Below are 21,450 nucleotides of genomic sequence, written 5' to 3'. Positions count from 1 at the left end.
CGGAGCAAAAAAAAAAAAAAGCCGGAGGCTCCTCCCCCACCGCCAGGCGGCAGTGGCACAGCCCCATCTCCACTCAACTCGGCTCCGACCCCGATACACCCCCAGCTCCCCATCCCCTCGCTCCTGGGCCCAGCCTGGGCCCGAGCTCTGCAGCCGAGCCGCGCCCAGGTCCCTCCTGCAGCTCCCGGGCAAGGGGCGAACCAGGCAGCTGGGCCTGGGCCCTCCTGGGAGGAGCGTGTCTGCCCCACGTGTGTCTCCGCCCCCTGCCCACATGGGTCCTGCCCGCTCCGCACTGCCTCCAGCACCACTGCGCTGCCCCATAGGCTCCAGGGCTGGATTTGGGGAGAGATCTAATGGGGCAGTGAGGGGGTGGGGCTGGGGGCAGGGCCAGGGTGAGTTTTTGGGGAGGGATCCAACGGGGCTGTGAGGGGGTGGGGCTGGGGGCAGGGCGAGGATTTGGGGAGGGATCCAATGGGGCAGTGAGGGGGTGGGGCTGGGGGCAGGCCCAGGGTGGGGATTTGGGGAGGGATCCAATGGGGGAAGGAGGGGGCGGAGTCGGGGGGGTGAGTGTCCCTCCGGGCTCTGCCTGTGGCCGGAGCAGAGGGCAAAATTATTTGTTTGTCCAGTGTCCCGACCAAACATTGGTCGGGACGCGGGACAAACAGGCAAATATCGGGACAGTCCCAATAAAATCAGGACGTCTGGTCACCCTACATCGGGCTTCAAGTTGAGAATCATTTCCCATTCCCGCTCTGTGGGAGGGGAGACTTTTAAACCCGCTCTCTGTGCGACTGCACATGGCTAAGCAAAGAGGACAAACCCCCAATCCCCCCTGTGCTTTGGGAGCCAGGTTTGCGGTGGGAATTCTGTAGTTCAGATGACTTCACGCCTGGGCATTGGGATTCTTTACCAGTTTCTCTGGCACTGGGGCAGTTTTGTGCTCACAGCTGTGATGGCCGAGTGGTTAAGGCGTTGGAGTCGAAATCCAATAGGGTTCCCCTGCGCAGGTTCGAATCCTGCTCACAGTGAGGCCTGTGTTTTAGCCAGTCCCTCACCCAGGCAATACCTCTGTACACCCCCCTGAGACACTCTCAATTCTCTCCCCACCCCAAGTAAATCCTGTTCTGCTCCTTTCATAGAGATCCCTGGGACACCCCCTCACACTGTGTCCCTGAGGGGTCAGGCAAACTCTCAGCGCCTGAAGCCTCTGCCACTCACCTGGTGCCCCATAGATCAGCCATAGCCCTGGTTCTGCTCCTCTCTCTAGAGTGTGAAAGGAGCCAAGTCAGTGACTCCATGGGTGCTACGGGGCTGCAGAAACAGCAAGGGGTGAGGGGGGGAGAAGGTGCTCAGCACCCACTGGCAGCCAGCTCTCCCCCTGCTATGGGCCTTGTGGACAAGCTCCTGCTGGTCCCCTTCAGCACCTGTCCCCTGCCAGTGATCAGCTGGTCAGTGGTGTGTAGGGAGAGGACTTGGGGGTGGGGGCAGGGCCTGTTGCAGACCAGCATTCGTTCTGCGGCCAGCCTCACAAGGCGGTAGGAAAGCAGGGCCAGCCCCCGGGTGGGGCCTCTGACCGTTCCCACTCAAGGGGCTCCTTTTGGCAGTGGGGCAGGAGATATTTCCCACAAGAGGCTTTTTTCCAGCTGCTGAGAAGCACAGAAGTACCCGGTGTTTGCTCTTGCGGTGAAAGGGCTTAATACGTTTAGGCGGCCTGGCTAGCTCAGCTGGCAGCACCTCTGGCTCTTACTCTGAAGGTTGAAGTTACAATTCCCTGTTTGGGTGCTTGGGGCTCCTCTTCAACAATACAACACACAATCTGCTTAAGCCCCCACCCAGTAACCTGGGGAAACTAACCCTGGCCACTGGGTGCCTCTAAGAGGTGATACTTTCCCCACTCACAACCACTGAGTGTAGAAAAGAAACTTTAATAAAAAGGAGGAAAATCAGCTTCTATTAACTTGGGAAAACACCACAATCAGGATTCATAACACAACACTATGAGCAAAACACCCACCCACAGTGCGCTGGGCAGTGGCCTTTTGCCTCGGGCTCCTAAATCCAGACCCCAGAAGCTCTGTGGATGTGCCCCTCCCTTCACTGCACCTCACCCACAGCTGCTGTCCTGGGTCAGTGAAAACCCAGAGTTCACCTCTCACCTCCCGGGGGGAAAGCCCCTTTCTCCCTCCGCTGTCTGGCCACATTGCCGGCCACTTGCCGTTCCCCCCTGTCACCGCTCTGCTGGCCACCCTCTCTGCTCTGGGACGTCTTGTGGTCCCACCAGGAGCGGAACAGGCTCCCTAAAAGCAGGGCCGCCCAGAGCCCGAACAGTATCCCCACCCCTTCCACTCAACCCCACACCCCTGCCCCACCCCTTCTCCCGAAGGTCCCGCTCCTACGCTGCCTCTTCTGCCCAAGACCCTGCCTCCTGCTCACTGCTCTGCACCCCCTCCCCACCCTTACAGTCATTACAAAGTGGCAAGGCAGAGCCCTCCCATTTTTAAAAGCCCTGGGGTGTTGTTCCCCCCTGTTCAGGCAGCCCTGGGGCCCTGCACGTCACACAGCTCTCCCTGATTTCAGCTGTTAGTGAGGGAGCCTCACTGCTAGCGCAGACTGGGCAGTTTCTTGCATGAGAGACACTGTCCCAAAGCAGGACTAATGCTTAGAGCTGGTTATCAGTGATTTCAGACCTGTTGGTCTGCAGCAAGACTCTCCATTGAGTCTTAACCAGCTCTGTTATTACACAGGGAAGAACAAAAGGGTCAAATGGGGCCTGGAATCCTTAAGAAGAATCCACCTCACCAAGTACCAACACTTGTCGCTACCTGCTCTCAACCCCACTGAGAATGTTTTGGGGTCACTCCTTGCCTGTATCAGCCTAGGGGGTCTCAGAGAATGATAATTAACAAGTGCTCCAGTGGTGCAATTGGTTAGCGCACAGTACTTATAGGGCAGTGCTGAGAGGAGTTATGCTGAGGTTGTGAGTTCAAGCCTCACCTGGAGCACTGGTTTTCATTAACCAAGTGGTGTCACCCCCTCATTTGCCCCTGTGGAAGGTAGAATTCCAGCCCGGGGGACCCTGAGGAGGGGAGGAGTCAAAAATGCCCCCTTCACTTATTACCTCCTCTCCAGAGCGCAGATGAGAATCTACAATCCTTTCTCCCCCACCAGCCCCTGTGCCAGGATCCCTCAAGCAGAGCCTGGAGTCCTGCCCATCCTTGACCCCTGAGCCTGGAGGGAGAGGAGCAAGGAGCCATTGTTAGAGGGCTTTCCCTTCCCCTGCCCACTTCCCTGGCTCTTGTCACACAGACAGAAAGCAGCAAAAGGCCAGAAGTCGGAAGCGCAGACAAAGGGATGTTTACTGGGGTTAGTTTCCAAGCAAGCAGATTCTGAAGCCCTTCACACCAGTCGGGCTTATCTCTATAGACCGACAGAGTCTGTTCCCCAGTGTCCCCTTCCCAGCTCTGACACCGCAGTTCTTAAAGTCTCGGCCTGTGCAGGCAGCCTGAATATCTCTATTCTAACAGCCATTGGTCCCTGTGGAAAAATGATCTATTCAGGGTTCTCCCTAGACATTTTGGTGCCCTACACGGCACCCCCATACCCCAGCCCGAGCTGGCAGAGCGGAGCAGACTGGGGCCAGGTCACTCCACTTCCCGCCGCCCGGTAATTGCAGGGCAGGCCCGACCCCACACTCACGGGGCGGCGGGAAGTGGAGTGATCCGGCCCCAGACTGCTGCACTCTGCTCCGGGCCTTGGAACTTGGGGGGTGGGGGGGAAACACCCCCCAGCACTCACCAGCGCGGCTGGGAGCTGGTGGAGCAGAGCAGGCTGGGGCCAGGTCATTCCACTTCCCACCACCCAGTGAGTGCCGGATGCGCCTGATCCCTCCTGCCATCCACCGGGATGTAGCTCAGGGAAGGGGCGGAGTGTGGGGGGGGAAATGGGGTGGGGCAGGGGCAGGGGCAGCTTTCCTGGCTGGCTCAGCCAGCCGGGGGATCGAGTTCGCTGCTGGAGCAGTACACAGCTGCGTAGGGCACCAGGAAATTTGGGGCAATTTGGTGCCTCCACATCCCTTAACCAGGAAGTGTCCCTGTGGTGTGGGCTGTCTGCATAGGTCCTTTCTCAATCTTTCTCACCCTCTTGTCTTGAGTCTCCTGTGTCTTTGCTTTCTAAACACAGACTAACTCTGGCTGTTCAGAGGAGGGGAGGCCCATGCCTACGCGTGGCCAGCAGACAGAGACAAAGAACCCTAGCCAGCCTGCTCCCTGCCATGCCAAACCCCCACTGAAGGCCACCCACAGACCAGCATGTGGGGTGGCTGCTGATGCTCTGTGGCCAACACCAGAAGATGGTAGGAAAGCAGGGCCAGCCCCCCTGGTGGGGCCTCTTACCGTTCCCACTCCAGGTGCTCACTTTTGCAGTGGGGCAGGAGATTTTACCCCAAGAGGCTTTTCCCCAGCGGGCGAGAAGCAGAGAAACACCCAGGCTCCCAAGGTGCTATGTAGCAACCCCCCTCCAGCACAGGGACAGGCGCACACTTGGAAGAGGGAAACTGCTCCACACTCTAGCCCGGGCAGCCGCCCATTTTCTTTGGCAAGTCAGGAAGGGCAAAGGCGAGACTGGAAGCACCTGGGGCTCATGCCCCAGCCTTTGTGACGCCCACCCCCCCAACTCCTTCCCGAGGCTCTAGCTGAAGCCAGAGCATTGGCCTGAGCAGCCAAGAAGAGGTTCCAGCCCTGGAGGGAGCAGGACGTTCAGCCCAAAGGTAAAACTGCACAAGCACAACCACGAAGGGACATGAACCGTCAATTGCCTGATCCAAACTCAGATGCCTTATCCATTAGGCCACATGGTCACATATAATTTCTCCACGTACGTCTTTAGAGAAGATGGACACTGTGTTTCTCAGACTCGGGTCATCTACTGAGGGGGGTTGAGACTCTCTGGGCACAGAAGTCAAGTTCCCTGCGAGATGTGAGACTTAATTCTATGGAGCCGGGTGCAGGGCTTTGGCAGGGAGGCTCAGGCATGGGGGACTGGGGTGCAGCGGACGGACCGGCTGTCTAGGTACAGAGATTTAGTTGCACTGAGGCACAGGAAGGAGGAGGAATCCTGCTCATGGTCAGTGGCTGTGCAGAAAAAAGGGCGTTGATTCCCCCATCCTAAATGGGCTGGTTGGCTTGACCCTTCTCCCCTCTGCAGAGCATGGTGGGGATTGCAGCTCACCCTCTTGGAGGGCAGCTCCGGTGGGGTGGGGCAGGGCAGGGCCTGTGGTTTACGTTCTGCGTTGTCTGGTGCTGGACCATTGCACAATCCCCAGCCACGCCGCACAGCGCGCCCCGAGAGGGGCGGGGGGCCAAGCAGACGATCCAGCACGAGGGGGGAGAGGATGTGTGGTTGGGGGGAGGAAAGGCCTTGGGCTGCACTGGGGGAGTGCAGAGCAGGGGTGACACCCCAGAAACCTGCAGCAAAGGGATGGACAGGTGGACTGGGTGGATAGAAGAGGCAGCGAGCCTAAAAGGGGAGGGGGGTCTAGTGGTCAGAGCAGGGAGGGGGCTGGGCGCCAGGGACCTCTGGGTTCTATCCCTGGCTCTGGGAGCGGAGCGGGGTCTAGAGGTGAGAGCAGGGGGACTGGGAGCCAGGACTCCTGGGTTCCATAGTAGCAGCTGCTTTTTCCTGTGTCTCCCTCCCTACAGATCCCAGCCCAGCCCCCTAGCAGAATCTGACTGGGGTGGGGGTTGCCCTGTCACTCCAGACTCGTGATTTGAACCCCTCCCCCCATGGGCTCTGACATCACGGAATCTCCTCCCCCCGCCAAGTCAGAAAGTAGGAGCCCCTCCCCGCATGCGGAGGAAGCTAGTGAGTTTCTTGGGGGTCTCTGGCAGAAGTGACAGCACCCACCAGACACCCACTCATGGTTGCAAGGAGACCCCCCTGCACAGCCCCCTGCTACGAGGGGCCAGGGGCACCCAGCCAGGGTCAGGAGGTGAGATGGGGTCGCAGTGGCAGGAAGGGTGCAGAGCTGGGGGTGGTGCCAGGTCTGGTGCTGGCTACATGGGGAAAAACCACACTGCTCCCCCGCAACACACACACACACACACACACACACACACACCCCTCGCTCCTGGTGTTGGAGGGGAACAGGTGAAAGGACAAAAGAAGCAAGAGACAAAGAGAAAGGAGGGAGGGATGGATGGAGGAAAAGGTGTAACAAAAAGGACAAACCCTAATGTCCCCAGTGATTATAAGGGACAAAATCCCAGGTGCAGAATAAAATTCTGCCTCCTTAAGCTCGTGGTTTCCATGCCTAGAATTCAACGGTCACCAGATGGATCAAACTGAACAGGTTTCAAACCTCGAGGAGGCTCTTACCTTCTAAACAGGGACGGCTGTTTTCTAGTAAAATCAGGAAAAGGGGAGGAGAAAACTCAAAAGAGGATCCTCCTGGCGCTCACGTCCGTGAACCCGAATACTCTCTCAGTCCTCAAAGAGAGACCTGGAGAGGGAGACTTGCTGAAGCAAAGCCACAGGGGTCTGTGAGGTTTCCCTGGCCTCTCGCCCCTGTCCTGCCTGGCTGATGTCACCATCTCTCTGTGAGGTCACCACCTCCCCACCACCTTTGACCAATAGTCTGAGGTCCTGCAAAAAGCCTTTGTGATGTCACTGCCACACCCCTCCCTTGCTGTGCTAATGTCCTGCCCCTGGCCAGGCACTTTGGAGGTTTGAGCTACTCCCTGTGGTCACCCCACTCAAGGAGCGTTCGTTCTAGGAAGCAAGCCGGTTAGACAGGAAAACATCAGACTCTGCTCCCAATACTACACTCAATATTTCAGAAATTAGTCGCCTTTATGGCCAGAAGAGACCATTAGAGCATCTATTCTGCCCCCCTGCATATCACAGGCCTCTGTATGACACAAGAGCTACTTTTGGGGCAAACACATTCCAGAAAGGCATCTAGTCTTCATTAAATGACATCAGGAGATGGAGAATCCACCACTTTCCTTGGTAGCTTGTTCCTGTGGTGAATCATCCTCGCTGTTGAATATTTGTGTCTTAGTTGTAATATGAATTTGTCTCTTTTCACCTTCCAGCCATTGGGTCTTGTTAGGCCTTTCTCTGCTGGATTAAAGAGCCCTTTAATACTCAATCTTTTCTCTCCATTAAGGCACTTCAACACTTCAATGAAGTCACCTTTCAATCTTCTTTTGATAAGCTAAACAGGTTGAGCTCTTTCAATAGCTCACTAGAAGGCATTTTCTCCAGCCCTCAGAACATTTGGTGACTCTTTGCTGCCCCAGCTCCAGTTTCACAACATCTTTTCAAATGAGGACACCAGAACTGGAGGCAGTATTCCAGCATCAGTCTCACTGATGCTGTGTCACCTCCTGTGACGTTATTGACATAATCTGTAACTGTATAGATCACCATTGCAACAACTGTTCTATATTTGCAGCCAATATGGTAGAAAGGTTGTCGTGTAAGGGGTCTATGGAGAGGTTCTGATTGGCTGATTATAATTATGGAACAATGGGATAGAGAAACCTGCACCACTGAAAGTACAGCCATGAAGAAACCACACATCAGCCTTGCCTAGCTGGCAAGAATCAAGCCTCCACAGAAAAACCCTATGGTGTCATAGCCCAGCTCCCTAAGCCCTCATCACACCCACTTAACACAGGGGCCTTTCTACACTATGGCTCTGTTCTCACTGAAGGGTCATTTCCAATTGCTCAGACCAGCTTCCCCAGCACACTCACTGCTGTGCAGCTCTGTACGTGTGGCCATGGCTGAACAGCAAGAATTCCTGCTCATTTCCCTACTGGCTGGAGCATGGCTAGAGTGTGTCTGTGGTTAATGATGCTGCTGTAGATTGTTCATTCGCTGCCTTGACAATTCAGACAGTCCCTTTTCCCGTCATATCGCCAGCACCTCTGTGAGTCCAATAGCAGGGCAGGTTTTTTCTGGGCACTGAGATTTTTCAGGGAGTTGGTGGCTCCTTTCTTTCCTCACCCTGGAGTAACCTCAGCTTTTTATTCCATCCTTGATGACTCATGGAATAACAACAGCAGCATGAAAAGGAGAAAATATCTCACTGCCGGGGGGCGGGGGGTGAAGGTGGACACGTCCCCTCTGTCTGACCATTGCCATTGCAGGAGAGAAGGGTTCACTGGAATCGAATGCCCTGACTCAGACAAGAGACACAGGGAGGTTTTGCTGTTCATGGATCCATGCAAAGGAAATTGTGTCTCTGTGTGAAAATGGGGAGAAATGAAACGCCCACATGGTGGTGCCTAAGGCAGAAGGGACCCCTATAGGATTAGAACAGGACACGTTCTCAGGCAGCATGTTTCTTACTTTGCCCATCTGTCAATTTTGATTATTATCGATGGAAATATTTTGCCATTGGGTCATGTGTTTCCACAGAAATTGACATTTACCAACAAACACATAATTCTTCCAGTCCTGCCGAGTCTGCCCTTGGTGAGTTTAGAGAGACACATTCCCTCTTTCCATTCCCCATGCCAGGCCTGTGCTCTCCAGAGTGTCAACTTCCCATACAGCTGGGATCCTTCCCTGACCTCCCCTCAGACCTCTGCCCCCCACCCAGTGGCGTAGCCAGGTTTTCAGCATAGGGGGAGCAAAAAACATAAAGGCGCCCCTTGGCTCCCCCTCTGGCCACGCCCTCAGACCAGAACCTCCCCCACTGCTCACCTTCCCTCCTGTGCTGCCGCCCATCCCCAGCTCCTGTCCCAGCGCTTGGCTGTGTCTGCACCGGCCAGCAGGCGCAGCTTCCACGGCGGCCTGCTGCTGCCGCCCTGCAGCTCCTCTGGCCGTGCAGCTGGCAGGCACCGCTTCCGTGCCTGCCAGCCTGATGGGAAGTGGCTGCTTCTGCTGAATCCCGCCAGCTATGCTACTGCCCCCACCCCTACTTCTGGGATCCCCTCTGAACACTGCCCAACTCCCCTGCTGGCAGGATCCCTTCCCATTCCTTTCATTTCCTGCCTCCCCTCTGAGCAAAAGCTCTGGACTATTCCCACACTGGGAATTGAACCCAGGCCACGTGGGTGAAAACCAGGAATCCTGACCACTAGACCATATGGGACTTGCACAGTTGCTAATCCATTTACACATTCACTAACACATTCACACATTCACATTCATTAACATTTAAAAGTAGCCGTTCAAAAAACTTCAAAAACAGACGTCAAAGAGAATCTGCAGAATTACAATTTATTTGCAGACTTAACACCATTAATTTGAGCTTGAATAGGGACTGGGAGTGGCTGGCTCACTACAAAAGCAATTTTCCCTCTCTTGGTATTGACACCTCCCCAGCAATTATTGGCAGTGAACCACATCCACCCTGACTGAATTGGCCTTCAACACTGGTTCTCCCCTTGTAAGGTAACTCCCTTCATGTCATGTTCCAATATATATTTATGTCTGTATCTTCAATTTTCACCCCATGCATCTGGGGAAGTGGGTTTTTGACCCACAAACGCTTATGCCCAAATAAATCCCTTAGTCCTTAAGGTGTCACCAGACTCCTGGCTGATTTTGTGAAATAAAAGCAAAACACATTCTAAGCTGATCTTAACCCTTTCAGTGCCCTTACAAACTTAGATGCTTCTCACCACAGGCTGGCTGGTTGCTTTTCAGCCGGGGTCTCCCCTTTGATCAGCTCCTCAGTCGCTTGGTGTGGTGATGGCTGTAGGTAGAGGTGAAAGAGAGAGTTAAAGCTTGGCGAATGACTCTCCTTTTATCATGTCCTTCCTTCCCCATTGGCTTTGTGGCCCTCTTCAGAGTCAGGTGAGCATCACTGCGTCTCTCCAAGCAAGGCTGAGCAATTCCTCTCATGTGGCCTCATGCAGGTGATGGCTGATTCCCCCAACTTACAGCATAGTGACAACATATGCATGAATGGTGTACATAGATGGATAGAGAAATGACTTTCAGCAGATCATATCCTTTCCCCTGATACCTTACAAGTCATGCTCTATATGTAAGATCATGATTATATGAAAATGAGGAATATGGGCAGTACAGCTGCTCCTCCAAAGGTCTAGAATGTCACACTGAGATTCTATTTTCATTTAAAAAATAAGCTAATTGGAGATATACCAATCTCCTAGAACTGGAAGGGACCTTGAAGGGTCATCGAGTCCAGCCCCCTGCCTTCACTAGCAAGAACAATTTTTGCCCCAGATCCCTAAGTGGCCCCCTCAAGGATTGAACTCACAACCCTGGGTTTAGCAGGTGAATGCTCAAACCACTGAGCTATCCCTCCCCTCAGTGGCCAATTTTGACCTCTCTGCCTAACACTTATAATCACTTACAATCTATCTTTCTGCAGTTAATAAACTTATTTTAATGTTTTATACTTACTTGTGAAATTGTCCAAAGTGCTTGGGAAAGCTGCTCAGATTACAAAGGCTGGTGCATGTTCACTTTCTTTTTCAGGAAGTGGTGAATTAATTAATGAGCTTGCACTTTTCAAGAGGTTTTGAGCCGTGTAAGATGGTACATTTCTGAGGTGCAAGGCTGAGGGCTGGGGAGATATGCTGGTGTCTCTCTATGTATAATTGAGGAGTGGCTTATAGAGCATTCATACAACTTAGTTGGGTGCATTGCTGCATGTTGTTGGCTGAGTGATCACAGCACATGGAGGGGGTTTTGCTGCTTGACACTAGTGCAGCATTGTAAGACACAGCCCAGGCTGGAGAGAGAAGAGGACAAAGCAGTTCCACAGTTTGGGATTGTACCCCACGGATCCCACCACACAGAGATCCTGCTGTGACCAGCCGTGGTAATACTGTGCTTAGTGCCCTGCCTTGTAGCTTCAACAGCTGCACATGCAAGATGAGTTACAGTGACCTTGACCTTGTTTCCATGTTTATCCAAAGCCTCCTTTTGGCAGTTGTCAGCAAAAAGACCCATTTCTTTTGCAAGCATTTGTATGGCTAGCCAGAGTCTGGCTTCTCCATTAACAAAAAAGATTGACCAAAAAGGGACAAGAGGAGGCACTTTCAGCAAGGCAGCACTGGATGCTGGATCCTGAATCTGCTCTTTATCCAGCAGCTCTCTTGGCAAGCTCTGCCATGGTGCCACGCTCTGGGACTTCTCCCCGAACTGCTCCATTTTTCATCAACAATAACATGAAAAGTGAAAGGACAGTAATTCTCCATTTCCTGCAAGCCCTGCAGAGAACCCTCTAGAAGGGGCTCTGTGCACAGATATCCCCAGTGAATTGCATGGGCGCACAACACAGGGTCTCCTGTCACAGCAAATTGCAGCGGAAGCAACCTCCTTGCCAATGCCAATAGCCTTTTCATCAACACCAGACTGAGGATTTGATTCTCTCCAATGCTCCGTTGGAAAGAAGCCTTTTCCTTCACAAGCAATTACTTGGATTGTCAAGGGAGGTCTCTTCTGTTTCCTAGAAAGACACAGGAAAAAGTGAGCAGAGGAGACAAAAGCTATAAAAAAAGGCACCACTGAGAGTTGAACCCAGGATCTCCTCTTTACTAGACAGGTGCTTTAGCCTACTAAGCCATGGTACCTTCTCCAGCAGGCCACTTGCAACCACTCCACTTGATGGTCCAAGACTACACCTTCAAATTCCAAAGTAAAAATGTTCCCCATTTCCCTCAAGACTTGCAGACCTTGAGCAGGCTGGCTCAATGCACAGAAAGCCACAGCTGAGCTGACAGAGGGCTTCTAACATGCGCTTCTCCCACAAGCTGCTGTGATCAGATACTGATTAGTGCTCTGTGTTTCAGTCACAGCAGCTTCAGCTCAACTCTGAGTCATGGTAACCTTTCCATCAGCTCCAGATTTACCACTTAACACTTTCCAAGACTTAGGTGCAAGGAAGGGTCTCTGTGTCTTGAACAAGCACTTACAAGGATTGTGCAGTGAGGTCTTTTCTTTTCATTAGAAGAAATAAAAGAAAGGAGCCTGACAGACAAACTAGGTTCAGCAAGGAAGAACTAGCAGGTCAAGCCAGGATCTCCTGGGGAGTAGGAAGGCTTTTCAGCAAGCTCTGCCCAAAGATCACTATCCAGAGGCCATTTCCCACAGAGTCCAGTTATGGTTACAGACCCATCCTGAAATTAGAGCAGGATATTTTAAAGCTTTATCTCACAGTAAAGTAACACAATTCAGCCATGTTGGCACAGAGGAGAAAGCACTCCTTCATTTCACAGTTATTGCTACTGATCTCACTGACAAGCTTCCTTTTCTCGGGGCTGCTCCCAGCACTTTAGGGAGTTTTTCCTCTTCTCCCTTCCAGCTGTGGTGACGGGACTGCAGCAGCTCCCCGGATGGCCGGCTTTGCTCTTTCACTTATATCCTTCTCTTCTTTGGCTGAAGCTGTGTTTGCCAACAGTTTAATCCATAGCTGAGACCTCAGGTACCAGCAGCTAGTTACAAAGGCTCAATTCCCATCGCCATCAGTGGGAGGTTATCCAGGGCTGCAGGATTTGGCCCATGGACAGTCAAGGTGCTACAGCAGCTACATTCTTACGTGGTGAGTCCTGCAGCCTATTACCAAACTGCTCTGCCTTAGTCTGCAGGGGGCCTGACTTTTTGAGAATCTGGCAGAAGAGAGACCCTGGAGCAGAGAAGGAAAATGTCCTCAGCAGTCACAGCTGGCAGGAGCAGCAAAGACTGAGTATCAGACACACTTTTTCACCAGGACAATAAATGTGCACAACCCCCTGATATATTGTCAATTCACGCCCACACCCAAGGAAGCCCTATTCTGCTCTATTACACTCTCATGGGATGAGAGGGAAGGTCCTCTCATGGGTAAATAACTGATTACAAGGTAGGAATAAATGGTCAGTTTTCAAAATGCAGAGAGGTCGATAGTGGTGCCCCCCAGGGGGTCTGGGACAAGTACTATTCAACGTATTCATAAACGATCTGGAAAAAGGGGTAAACAGCGAGGTGGCTAAATTTGCAGATGATCCAAAACTACTCAGGAAAGTTAAGTCCAAAGCAGCCTGCGAAGAGTTACTAAAAGAGCTCACAAAACTGGGTGAAAGGGCAACAAAATGACAGATTTGTTGATAAATGCAAAGTGATGCACATTGGAAAACATAATCCCAACTATACATATAAAATGACGAGGCCAAAAATAGTTGTTGCCACTCAAGTGAGGGATTTTGGAGTCACTGCGGATAGTTCTCTGAAAACATCCACTCAGTGTGCAACGACGGGCAAAAAAGCAAAGAGAATCTTGGGAATCATTAAGAAAGGGATAGAGAATAAGACAGAAAATATCATATTGCTTATGGCCGACCACATGCATTGGCCTCCCCTCAGGCAGGGGACTTATAGGCCCTTCTGCCAGTTGGTGTTGACAGCAGCAAGGGCTGGGTTCAATGTCTAGGGGAGGAGAGCAGCAGAGAGGGAGGAGGAGAGAGAGTCCCAAGTGCAGAGTGCAAACCAACCAGCTGAGGGTCTCACAGGAGTCCTGAAATAACAGTAGCTCCAGGTCCCATCAGGGCCGCCCAGATGGTAGAGTAAGTGGGGCAATTTGCCCTGGTCCCCGCAGGGGCCCCCACAAGAGTTTTTTGGGGCTCCTGGAGCGGGGTCCCTTCACTAACTCCGGGAGCTCTGGAAAACTCTCGTGGGGTCCGGGCCTCCGGAGATTCTTCCACTCTGGGTCTTCGGCGGCAATTCGGCGGCGGGGGGTCCTTCATGAATGAAAAGTGACTTCATTGAAGTGTTGAAGTGCCTTAATGGAGAGAAAAGATTGGGTATGAAAGGGCTCTTTAATCTCGCAGAGAAAGGCATAACAAGACCCAATGGCTGGAAGGTGAAAAGAGACAAATTCATATTACAACTAAGGCACAAATATTCAACAGCGAGGATGAACAAGCTACGCAGGAACAAGCTACCAAGGAAAGTGGTGGATTCTCCATCTCTTGATGTCATTTAATGAAGACTAGCTGCCTTTCTGGAATGTGTTGCCCCCAAAAGTAGCTCTGGTGTCATACAGGAGGCCTGTGATATGCAGGGGGTCAGATTAGATGCTCTAATGGTCTCTTCTGGCCATAAAGTCGACTAATTTCTGAAAAACTGAGTGTAGCATTGGAGCAGCGTCTGATGTTTTCCTGTCTAGCCGGCTTGCTGCCTAGAACGAACGCTCCTTGACTTGCATCTGAAGAAGCGGGTATTCACCCACGAAAGCTCATGCTGCAAAACGTCTGTTAGTCTATAAGGTGCCACAGGATTCTTTGTTGCTCCTTGAGTGGGGTGATCCACAGGGAGTAGCTCAAACCTCCAAAGTGCCTGGCCCGGGGCAGGACATTAGCACAGCAAGGGAGGGGTGTGGCAGTGACATCACAAAGGCCCTTTTGCAGGACCTCAGTTTATTGGTCAAAGGTGGTGGGGAGGTGGTGACCTCACAGAGAGATGCTGACATCAGCCAGGCAGGACGGGGCGAGGGGCCAGGGAAACCTCAGAGACCCCTGTGGCTTTGCTTCAGCAAGTCTCCTTCTCCAGGTCTCTCTTTGAGGACTGAGAGAGTATTCGGGTTCACGGACGTGAGCGCCAGGAGGAACCTCTTTCGAATTTTCTCCTTCCCTTTTAGTGATTTTACTAGAAAACAGCCGTCCCTGTTTAGAAGGTAAGAGCCTCCTTGATGGAAGGGGTGTCATGGGGGTGTCACAGTTCGGATGCCGCTGCCTCCCCCAATGTATGGAAGTTCCCGCCACCCTGCTCTGTGTTCACAGTGCAGGAGAGAGCAGCATCCACGGCAGTGATTTGCTCCTGGCTGCTGGAGCAGAGCAGCAGTCTCAGCTGTGAGAACTTCCCGGAGCTACGTAAGGGGAGGGCCCCATGGCTCTGTAGCAGGAATGCAGGGCAGGCGAGTTCATGGCGGGCATTGTGGGATACTGGAGGAGGCCAGTTATGGTGATATAATGAACAGCAGCATCTACACTGACACTCTGTCACTTTAAGTTTGCTGCAAAAAGCTCTAGACCTCTCATCGAAGTCGTTTTATTTTGTCACCAAAACAGGGCAGTTTTGTTGCCAGACATGGCATTGCAGTGTGTGCACCAGCCACAAGCTGCCGACCGAGGGAGCGTTGTGTGTTTTTCACACACCTGAGCAATATAATTCTGCTGAAACAACTTTGTAGTGCAGACCTGGCCAAAGATTCACTCACACACAACTTGTAAGGGAAACATCACCTGCTCCTCTGCTTTGCACAATCCAAACACAAGTAAAGCTTGTCAGGCCCCTGTAAAGATGGCAGGGAGTCAGCTTTGCCGCCCCAAGCAAAAAAAAATGGGGTGGGGCCACCGGAGCAACAAAACAGGGGGGAAAAACCGGCACGGGTGGAGCGGCAAAGTGGGGTGTGGGGATACGGCGCGGCTGAAGTGGCAAAGCGGGGGACACGTGGCTGGAGTGGCAAAGTGGCGGGGACAACACAAAAACGGTGGGGCTGGAGCGGCAAAGCAGGGGACACGACGTGGCTGGAGCAGCAAAGCGGGGGATGCGACGTGGCTGGAGTGGCAAAGTGGGGGTGGGGACAACACAAAAATTGTGGGGCTGGAGCAGCAAAGCAGGGGTGGGGAAGAACAACGCGCGGCCGGCAAAGCAGGGGAAAAACAAAGAAAAACCCCACAGGGCGGCCGGAGCCAGTGGACTCCCTGTGCTGCAGAGTGCGTGCCCGGTCTAGTGGGGGCGGGGGGCAGGGGAGGGAGCGGGGGGGAGAGAAGGGGGGCGGCCAGCGCTTCAGCGGGGCACTCACCACGCGGCCCCGACTGCCGCGCCGCCTGGCACCCTCACTCCTTCTCTAGACTAACCAGTCCTAATATACTGTAACATGGTTATATTCCACCACCTTCACTGGTTACACCCAACAAAATTAATTATACAGCAGACAGAAACAATCACAGACCCAGACAGAGACCATGCAAATAAACATACAAAACAATACAGAAGGGAGGATTTCACAACTACATCTATACAGACACAAGGGTTTTCCAGCTGTGTCTATTGATAAGTGAGTTCTTGCCAGACAGGATGCTACCAAACTAAGTTTCCCTTTCTCTGGAGGGGATGGAATATCAGGGCAGGATTGTATTCCTCACAGCCCAATCGCACCTTATTTCAGTGTGACTAGTTGGGAATGTGAGGATGTGACCAGACACTTCCCAGCTTATGGCTGCCTTTGCTGCTCAGCCGAAGAACCAGGCCTCAGACTGTCACAGTAAGAGAAGGCCATTACACAGACAGACAGTGATTTTTTATTCTCTCTTTTATATCTTTATAATTAGCTAAGTGATAAAAATACACCTAAATTCTTAAAGTACAGGCCTTTGCAGACAGGCCTGAATCTCTGTATCCTAACAGTCCTCGAGGTCAGGCAGCCTCTGGGTAAGGGGGTGGGGACTCAGATCCTTCCACTGGCAAATTCCACCAGGGTCATGTATAAACCAGGGAAGTTCCCCACAATAGCCAGACCAGATGCCCCCTGTACACTTGTGCTCTGTCTTCATTGCTTCTCTCTCTCCCTTCCCCCCACCTCTGCTGCTCCCCCTCTGGGCTTTCTCAGCACCTGGCCCCACAGCGCTTCCTGGCAGCCAGAGACTGCATGTTCTAGGCCTGCTCCTGTGGATGTGGCCTCTCTCCTGCTTGCTAAGGAAAGGAACCTTTCCAGGAAATGGCCACAGCTTCTGGGAATCCCTGTGTGGCTGTGAACAGAGTTTGGCTCCTGGCACACAAGGCAACTTAAAAGCTGAGCACCCAGACAGTGGCTTGAACCCTGGACCCTCAGATTAAGAGCCTGATGCTCTACCAACTGAGCTACCTGGGCTTGTTAGGAAACATCTTCACCATTCACCACAAGAGTGATTATCCCAGTGTGCAGGCAAGAGTGAGCAGGCAGGCAAAAGAGAGGCAAAAAAAGTCCCAGGAACCCCTCCTCTTTTTCTGCACAGCCACTGCCTGGCAGAAGGATTCCTCCTCCTCCTCAGGGAGACTAAATCTCTGTGCCTAGACAGCCGGTCCATCCGCTGCACCTCAATCCCCCATGCCCGAGCCTCCCTGCCAAAGCCCTGCACCTGGCTCCATACAATTAAGTCTCACTTGTCGCTGGGAACTTAACTTCTTGTGCCCAGAGTGTCTCAGCCCCCTCAGTAGATGACCTGAGAAACATCAGCAGCCGCCCTGCGTGCCGGTCTGTGGGTGGCCTTCAGTGGGGTTCAGCAAAGCAGGGAGCAGGCTGGCCCTGTGGCTGTCTGCTGGCCACACATAATCACGGTCCTCTCCTCCTCTTGCCCTGGCCTCTGTGGCTTTTAAGCCTTCCCTTGGAGCTGTCAGCACCAGCCGCCTCTGCTCTAGGTGCCCAGAGGAGGAGAAGTGCTGGGCTCCCACCTGCCCAGCCCTGCTTTCTTCAAGCACAGTGGCAAGTGCCAGACTTGTGGGCACCAGGTGAAGCCGTGAGAATCCCAACCCTCAGGTGTCAGTTCTAGAGCCCTGACCCATCCAGCAGGAGGGGAAAAAATGGCTCTTGCAGAGCTGGAGACAGGGAAGTGGAGCAGTATGAGCTCTAGGGCTTTACCACAAGGTCCCACTGAGATTTGAACTCAGATTGCAGGATTCAGAGGCCTGAGTGCTGCCCATTACACCATGGGACCAGCTCATGCTGCCTTCTCTGGCCATCAGTGACCCTCATGGGGCCGGCTCATGTAAGGGACTGTTGGCCCCTTACTAAAGCTTAGTGGGGGTTTTGGTTGGCTAGTTCCCAGTCCCAGTAGAAGGGGAAAGGGCCAATGGGAAATCAGGACCCTGAGACTGACAGTTCCCTGGGCAATGGGGAGAGGCCAAAGCTCCAAGTTAGCCGCACTGACAGGCCAGGCAGTGTAATGAGGGAGTCACCAGGCCAAGGGGTCCCATCCTCCGTGGGAGCTGGAACTGCCTGGGCCAGAGTGGGGCAGAGCTAAGGAGAGAGCAGGAGCCCGAGAAGAGCCGGGGAGCAGAGCTGGGCAGGTGTAGTGCCAGAAACTGCTCCCTGTAGGACTTTGCTACCTGCAGCAGTTACTGAGACCTGAGGTTGTTCTTATTTGCTGACTTGTCCTAATTGGCTAAAACTTGACAGTGGTGGGGGATGGAAGCATAAAGGCTTCGTCCTCCGACTGACCCTGCCTGGTGTCCATCTGTATCTATTACCTCTTAACACAGGATAGTAAAAAATAGAGTGAGGTCATTTAAACATCATTTATTTTGCAGCTTCATTTACTGTGCTAACAATGTAGCATCCTGACACTGATACTTCTGCCCATGTGACCTGTGGGTTGGATTCATTTTAGTGGGACACGGGACATGTGGAGGATAATTTAAACTCTTAATTTCCTTAGGGTTTCCCTTTAATATACTTCTATGCTGGTGCAAGTTCTGACCATTTCACGTCTATTGTATTTATTACAATAGCACAAGTAAGTCACACAAATGACATAGTCTAAGGGCTTGGCTACACTTGCAAGTTAGAGCCCATTAAAGCAGCCCCGGGTGCCCTAACTCCTGAGGTGTCCACACTCGCAAGGCACATGGAGCACCTGGGCTCTGCAGCTGGAGCGCTCCTGGTAATCCACCACCATGAGAAGTATAAAGCTCGCTGAGCCCTGCTGAAATACCCGGGCATCAGTGTGGACGACGTGTTGCATCACTGCACTGTGATTGGCCTCAAGAAATGTCCCATAATCCCCTGAAGTCAAGTGCCCACTCTGGTCACTGTTTTGAAATCGGCTGCAGGCATGCGGATATCCCCTTTCAAAGCTCCGTTTCTGACAGCCGGCTGCTTATCTGCTCTGGGACAAAGCAACCATTAGTGTGGAATGCTGCTTCTGTTGTGAGTGTGTATGAGGGGAGGTGGGGGTCTGCTCCTGTCCGAACACACAAGACAGCATGCTGACACACTCTCAGCCCCCCAAACACACTGTCACTCCCCCCACGTACACACAACACACTCCCTGTCACACTCCACCCCAGCCCCCCATTTGAAAAGCACGTTGCAGCCACTTGCACACTGGGATAGCTACCACACTGCACTGCTCTCTGTGGCATTGCCAGAGCTGCTAATGTGGCCACTCCAGTGTGCTTGCAGCTGTCAGTGTGAACACACGGCAGCGGTTTCCCTGCTGTGGTTTAACTCCCAGCGCTCTACCTCTGAAAGTGTAGCCAAGCCCTACATTTCCCAAACCAACCGAACTCAGTAACTGCCCTCCACCACCACATGCAGGGAGTAGGGGCACCGTGGAGCACATGCCGCACTTACTGGCTCAGCCTTGTGCATGGTGGGGTGGCCACCTCCCCATTGATGAGACCTGGTCCCACCATCTCCGCGGAGCTCCAGTCTGCCCTGCTGCCATCCCTGTCTGTGTTGTCTTCTCTAGCAGTTGACTGGAAGGTGAGCATTGGCCGCATGCCATGTAGCCGTGTTGTCTCGAAGGGCGAAAGCAGGAGGAATGGTGCCTTCATAGCCCACCTAATATTCCATAACATAGTTAAGGAAAATATTTCTCAATGAATTCCCAGTAAAAGATCAGTAGCAGCCAGTGTCCGCATCAGTCTACGAGCATTGGTATTTTCTTGAAATTTGTCAGACCAACCTAACTAACACCTAACACACATTTGAAGTTCTTCTTTTCACACTGTTGCTCATTCTCAGGTTCTGCTTTGTCTCCAGACAGATCCAGTCTCTTTCAGAACTGCCTTGTTCTTTCTGTCTCTTTCGCTCATGGATGTTTTGGAGTAAACACTCCCCTTCCCTCTATTCTCAGACAAACACTAGTATTAACTGTTTGCTGCTGATGGGTTTAGAAAGCATTTCTTAAGTGGAAGATGCCATTTCTGGGGGATTGCTCCCAAGATCCAGTACTTTGGGTTCAAACGTCTCCCAGGTTCCTTGGTGAAAATAACACCAAGGCTTCTTTGCAATCTACAAGAAGGAAGGAGTTTTTCACCCCAGATGGGACTTGAACCCACAATCTCTGGCTTAGGAAGCCAATGCCTTATCCATTAGGCCACTGGGGCCCTGAAGAGCACCAAAAACAGGGATGGAAATTCCCTCTCAGGATTGCACATTCCTCATTCACTCAGAAGCCAAATACCCATTTAATGGCCTTACAGAAACGTCTGCATCCCCTGGCAGCGAGGCACCTGGGCAGGTGGCTGACAGAGCTGAGCACCACCTTTCTGCCAGCCATCGTTAGAGAAGAACCCCACCCTAGAGTCACCCCTCCCTCCTTCAGCACCTCCACGGCTGTGGCTCTGAGTGGCAGTAGGATGATTAGGGGGCGAATCCGGGGCTGGAAGGGGGGTAAGGTCGGCCTGTAAGGAGTAACCAGGTGGGGCAGACCCAGGGGGAGGCTGTGGGCTGCTGGTCGGTTGTCGGGATCCGAGCTCTAGATCAAAGCTGCACAGTGACCTGACACCCAGGGTTATAGGGCTGACATAGTGACCCCCTTACGGGCCTCGGTGACCCCCAAACCCTTGTTACTAAGGGCATTGAGGAGTCTCTGTCCCTTAATAACTTCTGGGAGCTCCCCAGCAGGCTGCGGGCATCAGCCGCCTCCTGCCTCACAGGTTAGACTCTTGGCACTGTGCCAGCCGCCCCCTCGCTTGCAAGCCCAGTGTAAGAAGCAGGAGGCCCGGTGCTGGCAGAAGAGGGTTTTGATTAATCGACCTCTGTGTGATGGGCACAGGACGCTTCCACTCAGTAGCACAGCTGGGGGGGAGCAGGGGAAGCAGCTAAGGGCGCCGGGTTCCTCCAGTGGGGGTGTGGAGCAGCCGTTCGTTTTCCTGTTCGCACTCCTCTGCGGTGTGAAAATCGGGGAGGGGAGGCAGAAGCCCCACTTCCCTCCCGAAATGACGCCCAGTGGGGGAAGCCAGGACAACAGGGGGGGGGGCGGCAAGTGGTGGCCAGACTCTCACCGCCAGGGTCTAGTCTAGCTCAGGGTCCAGCTCAACTTCCTCCCCGCACCACTGGCCCCCAGTCCCCTTCCCCCACCAGGTCAACCCGGGCACTAGGGCAGGAACGGGGTGAGGCAGCAAGTCAAGCTGAGCAAGGCAGGCAAAAGCGAGTCTTGTCTTCATGGGCCGCTCCCAATGACGTCCTTTTTGTGTGCAACTGCTGCAAAAACCTCCAGGACAGAGAAGCAGCAGGCCAAAATACTGCCACCCAGCTCCCAAAGTAGCTCAGTTGGGAGAGCGTTAGACTGAAGATCTAAAGGTCCCTGGTTCAATCTCAGGCTTTGGCAGGTCCTTTGAGCCTTCTTTGTGCAGGGACAGCTTGTCCTCTGGGGCAGCAGCAGCAACTTTACCTGAGGCAGGTACCTGTTTTTGAGCTGGGCTTCTCCCCCTAGTTGGCCCCCCTGATCTATAAGGATGGGAGATGGGAGCTGTCTTTCCCATGTGACTTATTTGTTG

The 21,450-nt window shown here is 53.0% G+C and overlaps 5 non-coding genes across 5 annotated transcripts; 2 read left to right on the top strand and 3 right to left on the bottom strand.

Annotated features, from left to right (window-relative positions):
• The first annotated feature begins 946 nt into the window (after positions 1 to 946).
• Positions 947 to 1,028, top strand: TRNAS-CGA. The gene has a single exon. It is a non-coding gene; the product is annotated as a tRNA-Ser (tRNA).
• Positions 1,029 to 2,908: 1,880 nt separating this feature from the next.
• TRNAI-UAU lies at positions 2,909 to 3,002 on the top strand. Its single transcript has 2 exons — positions 2,909 to 2,946; positions 2,967 to 3,002. It is a non-coding gene; the product is annotated as a tRNA-Ile (tRNA).
• A 6,029-nt stretch (positions 3,003 to 9,031) lies between these two features.
• On the bottom strand, positions 9,032 to 9,103 carry TRNAE-UUC. The gene has a single exon. It is a non-coding gene; the product is annotated as a tRNA-Glu (tRNA).
• Positions 9,104 to 16,764: 7,661 nt separating this feature from the next.
• Positions 16,765 to 16,837, bottom strand: TRNAK-CUU. The gene has a single exon. It is a non-coding gene; the product is annotated as a tRNA-Lys (tRNA).
• A 3,145-nt stretch (positions 16,838 to 19,982) lies between these two features.
• TRNAR-CCU lies at positions 19,983 to 20,055 on the bottom strand. The gene has a single exon. It is a non-coding gene; the product is annotated as a tRNA-Arg (tRNA).
• Positions 20,056 to 21,450: the final 1,395 nt, after the last annotated feature.

Source organism: Mauremys reevesii, linkage group 12 (genome assembly GCF_016161935.1).
Source record: "Mauremys reevesii isolate NIE-2019 linkage group 12, ASM1616193v1, whole genome shotgun sequence".
Lineage (NCBI taxonomy): Eukaryota > Metazoa > Chordata > Testudines > Geoemydidae > Mauremys > Mauremys reevesii.
The sequence above is the reverse complement of the archived record's forward strand: the minus strand, read 5'-3'. Positions and strand labels throughout refer to the sequence as shown.